At 51.9% G+C, this 8364-nt stretch overlaps 1 pseudogene; it reads right to left on the minus strand.

The window, feature by feature from the left end:
* Positions 1-482: 482 nt before the first annotated feature.
* LOC138520135 (histone H3-like) lies at positions 483-893 on the minus strand (annotated as a pseudogene).
* Between the last annotated feature and the right edge of the window lie 7471 nt (positions 894-8364).

Below are 8364 nucleotides of genomic sequence, written 5' to 3' on the forward strand. Positions count from 1 at the left end.
TCTTTTGATGGCTTCGGGGCACACACCATGATGTCGACACCCCTGCCCCTGCTGGCGAGTTGCTCCCAAGCTAAGATTCAAATGCCACTCTTATTACGAGGGGCACCCTGCACCCAGAGAACCCCTGCCCACGACACAGACCTGGCATGGTGCGTAAATAAGGCCTGTGGCTACCCTGGGGGGCTGCCCCGGGTGCGCGCTGCAGGTGAAGAAGTAGCACAAAAAACAGTCACCAGCGGGCATGTCAGGAGTGCCTCCCTCCGTCGCCCAGGACTGGAGGGCCTTCCATGCCACGGAGAAGCCCCGTGAAATATGGGGCCAATGGGACGTTTGGCTTTTGGCTTTGAAGCAAAAGATCACCCGAGCTACGAGCGTAGCCAAGCGAAGAGCAGGAGTGGAATCGAGCAGCTCGTTCATGACAATGTGGCAGCTCTTAAAAGAGCCTTTGTGGTGTTTTAGTGCGGTTGCGGTGCTGCTGTGCCTCATGCCCTCTCGCCCCGGATGCGGCGGGCCAGCTGAATGTCCTTGGGCATGATGGTGACCCTCTTGGCGTGGATGGCGCAAAGGTTGGTGTCCTCAAAGAGCCCAACCAGGTAGGCCTCGCTGGCCTCCTGCAGTGCCATGATGGCCTAGCTCTGGAAGCACAGGTTGGTCTTGAAATCCTGGGCGATTTCTCTCACCAGGCGCTGGAAGGGCAGCTTTCGGATGAGCAGCTCGGAGGATTTCTGGTAGCGGCGGATCTCCCTCAGAGCCACAGTGCCGGGACAGTAGCGGTGAGGTTTCTTGACGCCGCCAGTGGCGGGGGCGCTCTTACGGGCAGCCTTTGTGGCCAGCTGCTTGCGAGGCGCCTTGCCTCCGGTGGACTTGCGGGCGGTCTGCTTAGTACGGGCCATGGCAGCGCTGTGAGATCTGCTTTCTCTCTTCGAGATACAGTGCGGAGCGACCGCCGGGAGCTGCCATATAAAGACCAAGGTCTCCGCTGATTGGCTGAGGCAACAGCAGGCGCCGGTTTAAAAAAAAAAAAAAGCCTGCGCTGTGGTTGGCCAGTGTCGGAAGGCACGGCTATGAAACGCAGACACAGGGCGGGAGGCCTTCGATTGGCTAGCCAAACATCCAGAACCAGAAAGCAAAAAGCGACTGGCAAAGGTTGGGCTCAGCCTTTTATGAGACGCTGTTGAGAGATAAAACAGGAACACCACCCATTTCCAAACCTCCCCCCCAACCCCCCCGCCGACCCTACCCCTCCCCCCCCCGCCCGCGCTTGCCGCATTTAAACCTGTCACCACCAGCCTTCAGAATGGGGGCAACCCGAGAGCGGCGAATCAGCCTGTGAAGTCTGCCCCCGCTACACACACGCCCCGTGTGCTGACATTTCCCACCACCCTCATCCTCATCCTCATCATCGTTTGCCAGGCGGCCTCATGGCAGCGCCTCCAAACACACACCACGGTTAAAGGGTTAATGCCCCAGGCCCCGTGGCATACAGAGTATGACACGATGGAGGGCCTGGGGGGTTAGGCGCAGGGTGGGGGAAACGAACGCGGGAAACAAAGAGGGAGGGGCAGACAAAGCGGCGCCCCCACCCTCGATGTTGCCAGGGGAACGCACCAAAAGGTGCGAAGGAAACAGTAGGGGGAGGCAGGAAGAAGCCCGGCCCCCAGCAGCACATCAAAGGCTACAGCGGTGGATAAATACCCCCGTAAAACCCCAAGGAGTCACAAACAGGTCCGGAGCTCACCTCACTCGGGTAGGCTCCCCGGACCTGGGAAAAAGGGATAAGGAAGCGTTTTGCCTCTGCGGGCTTACCGTTTCTGTGTCCTCTTTCCATTGCAGGAGGCATCATCTTCGTGGCGAGCGGTCGCCGTTGATGAAGCAGTACGAAGGAGCCTGAGGAGACTCGGTACTGCGGGAGAAGAGCGCGACCGGCGGACGGCGTGCGGCGAAGGAGTATCGCGTCGGAGGCATCTGGGAACAGCTCCATACCAGAGGGACACCAGCGGAGCGTGGACGCGGCGCGAGCAACAAGTCTCCCGGAAGCAGCTACATTCCAGGAAGAAGGACGCCAGCGAAGCGTTGAACGCGGCGCAAGCTCAAGGGCGCCAGCTTGGAGCCGGCAGGAGAACACAAGCCGGTAAAAGAAAGAATCGATACGAAAAGGGGGCGGGGCCAGCATTTAAAGTCACAGTAATAAGAGAACGGCTGCACTACAGGCAAGGCCAGCAGAGGCCCAGGTACGACGCGAGTTGTCCCCCTTTAGTACATGGTGTCTCATTGTGCATTCCCGGTGGCACAGCTGGGAGACCCGTGGCGCAAGTGATAAGTGCTTGGTCTTGCAATACAGGCGACCTGAGTTCGACAATAGGTGTGTCATTCTTGTTTGGTGCCGTTCCGATAGCACAGCGAGTAGAGCGTTCACAGAGTTATGTGCAGAGCCTGTTGACACAGGTTCGAATCCCGGCAGGGCCAAATTCAGCCTTCCCATAAGTAAGGAAAAATTATTTTAGACCCTGAGAGAGTAACAATTTTTAAGAGGAACACAGTAAAATTCTTGGAGCGGTTAGTAGTTAAATTAATTTTTGCATCAAAGAACTTTAAAGAGGCCCAGAGGCAATAACCTGGAAGGAAAGGCAAGAGGCGGAAACCGAAAAATGGCAGAAGAGAGAGCAAGAAGAGCACAGGAATTCAGTGCATGGGCCAAAAAGTCTGAGAAGGAATATGGAGCACAATGGGTACTGGGCGTGGTACAGTCGGAAGAAAGGGCTAGGGCAATGTCGCCCCTGCTGCTGGAGGAATCCGCTGGCAGCGACGAAGAAGCTGCATTACCACAAGGCCAAAAGAGGTTAAGAGAGATCTCAAGGGAGCCACAAGAGCCAGAGATGCCTAAAATAAAACAAAGGAAAGGAACCAAGAAAGGTATCGTATAATTGAATAACAATATTAACAAAATGGTAAAAGTGTTAAATGCATGTATCACGGCTCAGGGTAAGTCGCCCAGAGCCAACAAAGGGAGAATGAATGAGTACAAAAATGTGGCATCTGATACAGATAGTAGTGAAGATGAGGAGAGGGACCACCTTCAGGCATGGGTGAAAACAAAGGGGGTAATAAGTAAAGAAAAGCAGAAAACGGATAAGGCAGGTGTAGATCATGGGGCAGGAGGACAAGGGCCAACAGACAGCGGGGCTCCAATACCACAGGGGCTTCCCCAAAATCCTGGTCCCCAGGGGTCACCTACCAATACAGCAGTAGCTACGACAGAGCCCCCCGTAGTGAAAATAACAGAGCCTACCACAGTTATGACTAAGTATGGCAGGCCAACGATAGGCAAAGATGCGCAGGGTCGATCCTTAAAGGCCAAAGCTTGGTACATCAGTGACAAAGTGAAAGAGAAGATATGGAGAAAAGAGTTAATAGATATCTTCTCCCTGCTAGATGTACAGAAAAGGGGCCACGGTATATCAAAGGAAGACATAAAAGAGGATGAAAAGGGTCTATTAAAAAGAGCTGCCGTATCAAGGAATTTTGACAATTGGGCAGCAGCATTCCAGATAATGTCATCAATCATCTTGCAGAAATTTCCCGAAGACGGCCCATCACTTGTGACATACCAACAGAGAGTGTTGAGCGTGTACAAAGCATTTGGGGGAGACGCTTGGAAGGAATGCGACCATGAATTCAGGAAAGAAATGGATTGCTTCCCAGACATAGGGTGGGATGAAGAGAATTACAATCTATACATATTTAACGTACTGAAAGAGAAATGGGATACCAGGGATCAGTATATCAGTATAGTACTGGGAGCTATTATAGGAAACAATATGGCCAGAACGATTATAGAAACGAGTATAGGTACAACAGGAGATACGATAATCCTTATGACAGATCAAGGGAACAGAATTTTCGGAGTAGACAATACGAGGCACAGAGAGGGTGGCAGAGCAACATACCCCCGACAGCACAAGGAGGTGGTAAAGGGAGTAACGGGACAGCAAGGTCAGAGCCAGACATTAAGTCAGCATTTCGCCTATTGCCTGTGAGGAGCGAATCACAGAGATGATTATGCATGCACTGGGAGGGCAAATACTACGTAGATAAATGTCTCCCTATGGGCTGCGCCATTTCTTGTGCGTACTTTGAGAAGGTGAGCTCTTTCCTGCAATGGGCTCTTACAAAGGAATTGAAGGGGGCACAGGTAGTCCATTACCTGGACGACTTTCTATTTGTGGGTCCAAAAGGTTCAGAGCTGTGTAAGAATACTTTGCTGAAATTCAAGACATTAACAGAAGAGTGGGGTTTTCCGCTTGCAGAAGAGAAAACGATGGGGCCAACCCAAGTAATACAATTTTTGGGCATCGAAATTGACTCTCAGGTCGGGGTGTGCAGGATCCCGGAAGAGAAGGTGACGGATTTGCTAAGTACAATCACTGATCTAAAAGGGAGAAACAAGGCCACAGTAAGAGAGTTGCAATCACTAGCAGGGAAATTGAACTTTGCAGGGAGGGTCATACCGCAAGGCAGGATATTCCAGAGAAGGGTCGAACAAAGAACAAAAGGCGCTAAGGTGGGACACCACAGGGTGCGGATCGGTGGAGCAATAAAGAAAGATTTGGAGGTTTGGGAAGAATTCTTAAAATCATTCAATGGTTCAGTGATCTGGCGCACACCTGTAAACGAAGAAAGCGAAAGGGTGTTGTTCACAGACGCAGCTGGGGGTTTCGGCTTTGGTGCAATTTTGGGTACAGAATGGTGCGCAGAAAGGTGGCCAGAGGCATGGCATGAGGCAGCATGGACAAATAACATTACACTACTGGAGCTATTTCCGATCTGGGTAGCATTGTGTGCATGGGAGACAAAGCTAAACAGCAAGGATTTAAATGTGTGGTCAGATAACATGGCAGTAGTGCATGTGATAAATAACGGGAATGCTGCCTGCCCGCTGGTCCTGGAACTAATGAGGGCAATAACTCTGGCTTGTCTGAATAACAATGTTAACATAAGGGCGGGACACATCGCCGGTGAAGCAAATATGGTCGCTGATGCCTTGTCTCGTTTTCAGTGGCACAGGTTCAGAGAATTGCGGCCGGATGCAAGAAGGCTGAAAACGCCCACGCCAAAAAAGGCATGGGTACCACTGGAAGCTTAGCAAAAAGGTCGGTTAGCCACAAGGTTAACTCAGAAGAGGAGGAAAATCCACAAGAACAAGTAGTAGAGAGATTGGCCAGAAATGCCATAACGTACAAAACTGGTGAGCAATATAAAAAGCATGTGAATAATGTGTTGAAAGAATCAGGAGTGAAGGATGTGGGGGAGATCACAGTTTCCAATTTGTGTGACTTTTTGGGGAGTGCATTTACACAAGGAAAGAAGAAAAGCTGGGCGGCAGCACATTTGGCCGCAGTCGCATATACGGTAAAAGTTGCTGGGTTGGCAGACCCAACAACGAGCCCACGGTTAAAATAACCAATGAAGGGGTGGGCTAGGTTAGAGGGCAAGAAACCAGACAACAGGAGGCCCCTGAATTTTTTGAAAGTAATAAAATTGTTACAATTATTGCATAGCACATGTAGCGACAGCTATGAGAGTATGTTGTTCAGGGCAGCATTCGCATTGGCATATTACGGTGCATTCAGGGTCGGGGAGCTCGTAGCAAGTAACACGATGACAGGAAACGGGCTAGCGAGGAGCGACGTCAGCATAGGTTCTAAGGGTATGTCAATATTACTAAGGAGATCAAAAACGGACCAAGGAGGGAAGGGGCGAACAATTGAGCTAAATTGTATTAAGGAAAGGGATCACTGCCCCAGGTGCATTACCGAGCAGTTTCTCAAGGTTCGACCTGAGGTCGGGGGGCAGCTACTGATACATAGGGACGGCAAGGCCCTCAGCAGGTATCAATTCCAAGCCGTACTAAAGAAAACCATAGCAAAAGCGGGGTGGGACGCAGCCGAGTTTGGGACCCACTCCTTCCGGATAGGGGCAGCCACCTCTGCATGGGCAGGGGCGCTAGGGGAAAAAGGGGTAAAGAAAATTGGGGGATGGAAGTCACAATGTTTCAAAAAGTATGTGCGAGAGTATTTGATATAATTCGTCTCCCATCCATCCACGCAGATGAGACCCCCTACAAGTCGGCATGCATAGTCGGCCATTCATTCGTGACACGAGCAGGCAGATGGATCGAGGATTTCAGAGAAGGTTTACATTTTGAACGGACAATAACATCCTGGTGGGGTCTCCCAGGCATGCACTGGGAGGACATCCACGATCGGCTATTGGACCTGATCGGGTTCAGGGATCCTCCTGAATACCTGGTCATCCACTTAGGGGGAAATGACTTGGTTAAAACAAATAGGGGCGAGCTGATACGCAGCATATGCGAGTCATTAAGGGCAATAGCCCACTGTTGGTAGAGAACCGAAATTTTCATGTCAGAAATAATTACCCGCAGAATTTGGTATGGGGCACGCAGACGGCAGGCCATTGGGACGGCACGGAAAAAGCTAAACAAAGCTGTAGAAAAATACTGTAGGAGCACGGGTCTCCACTTCATAAGACATGGGCTGTCTCAAAATGACCCTGAGTGGTTCCATCAGGGCGGGGTGCACTTATCCAATAAAGGGTTGGGCAGATTTACGGACAACATCTTTCAAGCATTAGCAGCACGTGGATGCAAATAGTTTCGCTTTTTGGGGGGACCTGAGCGGGTTAGGCAACACGTGCTCAGGCGTGGCGGCACGTGTCCAGGAAGGGATGCCACAGGGCAACAAAAATTAGCCTAAGGGAAGGCTCGGCATCCATAACCACTGGACACGAGGTGCCCAAAAGCGATTGATAAGGATGTGTGGCTGTCATGTTTATTGTATGGCATTATTTTCTGTAGAAAATAAAAAGGCCTACAGCCACAATTTTTCCACAAAGCAAAAAACGCCTGGAATATCATTTCATTATCTCAGGTGACAGGTTTTAGGTACAAGACCAGGGGGGGGGAGCCCACACTACTCAGCCTATGCCCCAGGCCCCGTGACATACAGAGTATGACACGATGGAGGGCCTGGGGGGTTAGGCGCAGGGTGGGGGAAACGAACGCGGGAAACAAAGAGGGAGGGGCAGACAAAGCGGCGTCCCCACCCTCGACGTTGCCAGGGGAACACACCAAAAGGTGCAAAGGAAACAGTAGGGGGAGGCAGGAAGAAGCCCGGCCCCCAGCAGCACATCAAAGGCTACAGCGGTGGATAAATACCCCCGTAAAACCCCAAGGAGTCACAAACAGGTCCGGAGCTCACCTCACTCGGGTAGGCCCGGACCTGGGAAAAAGGGATAAGGAAGCGTTACCACCCAACCCACCCGGCAAGAGAAGAAGGAATGAGAGCAAGAACGCCAAGTACTCTTCATCGGTACATGGTAGAAGAAGAAAAAGTCGTAGGCAGCGGCACGTGTCCAGGAATGGATGCCACAGGACAACGAAAATTAGCCTAAGGGAAGGCTCGGCATCCATAACCACTGGACACGAGGTGCCCAAAAGCGATTGATAAGGATGTGTGGCTGTCATGTTTATTGTATGGCATTATTTTCTGTAGAAAATAAAAAGGCCTACGGCCACAATTTTTCCACAAAGCAAAAAACGCCTGGAATATCATTTCATTATCTCAGGTGACAGGTTTTAGGTACAAGACCAGGGGGGGGAGCCCACACTATTCAGCCTATGATGAGGCATGCCCTCTGGGGCGCAAACACCCCTCTCATCACACGCCAACCAGCCCCCCTCCCCGCCCCGCGCCTCCTCCCTCCCATCAGTGCAGTGCACGATGCTAGAATGACTCAACTGCTGTGGGCGTATAGGTGGGAGCGAACTGCCCACGGTTACACGTGGCATCCGGGGCGAGTGGAGACTCTCGCCACGGGCCTGGTGCGTTTTGGCTTTCAAACATGCGGTTGTATCGCAGTACTCGTCAGGCAGAGGCATGAGCTAGCTCGCTTTCAGATACTGTGGGCGGCTCTTAAAAGAGCCTTTGGGTTTTGTTTTGTTTTTTCCAAGGTCTCGGCGAAAGCCTCTACTTCTTCTTGGGTGCAGCCTGTTTGGGCTTTGCCGCTTTGGGTTTGACGGCCTTGGGCTTCACGACCTTGGCTGGGCTCTTCTTTGCCACTTTCGCCTTCACGGCTTTGGCTTTTGCGGGGCTCTTGGCAGCCTTCTTGGCTGGAGCAGCTTTGGGCTTTTTAGGGCTCTTGGCTGCTGCCGGTTTCTTCACCTTCTTGGGACTCTTCTTGGCTCCGGCGGGAGCCTTTTTGGGTTTCTTGGCAGCACCGGCAGCCTTCTTTGCTGCGGGCGTCTTGCCCTTCACCGCAGCTTTCTTGGCCGCCTTCTCCTTG

This window comes from Ambystoma mexicanum, chromosome 13 (genome assembly GCF_040938575.1).
Source record: "Ambystoma mexicanum isolate Mex_15411 chromosome 13, UKY_AmexF1_1, whole genome shotgun sequence".
Taxonomy (NCBI): domain Eukaryota; kingdom Metazoa; phylum Chordata; class Amphibia; order Caudata; family Ambystomatidae; genus Ambystoma; species Ambystoma mexicanum.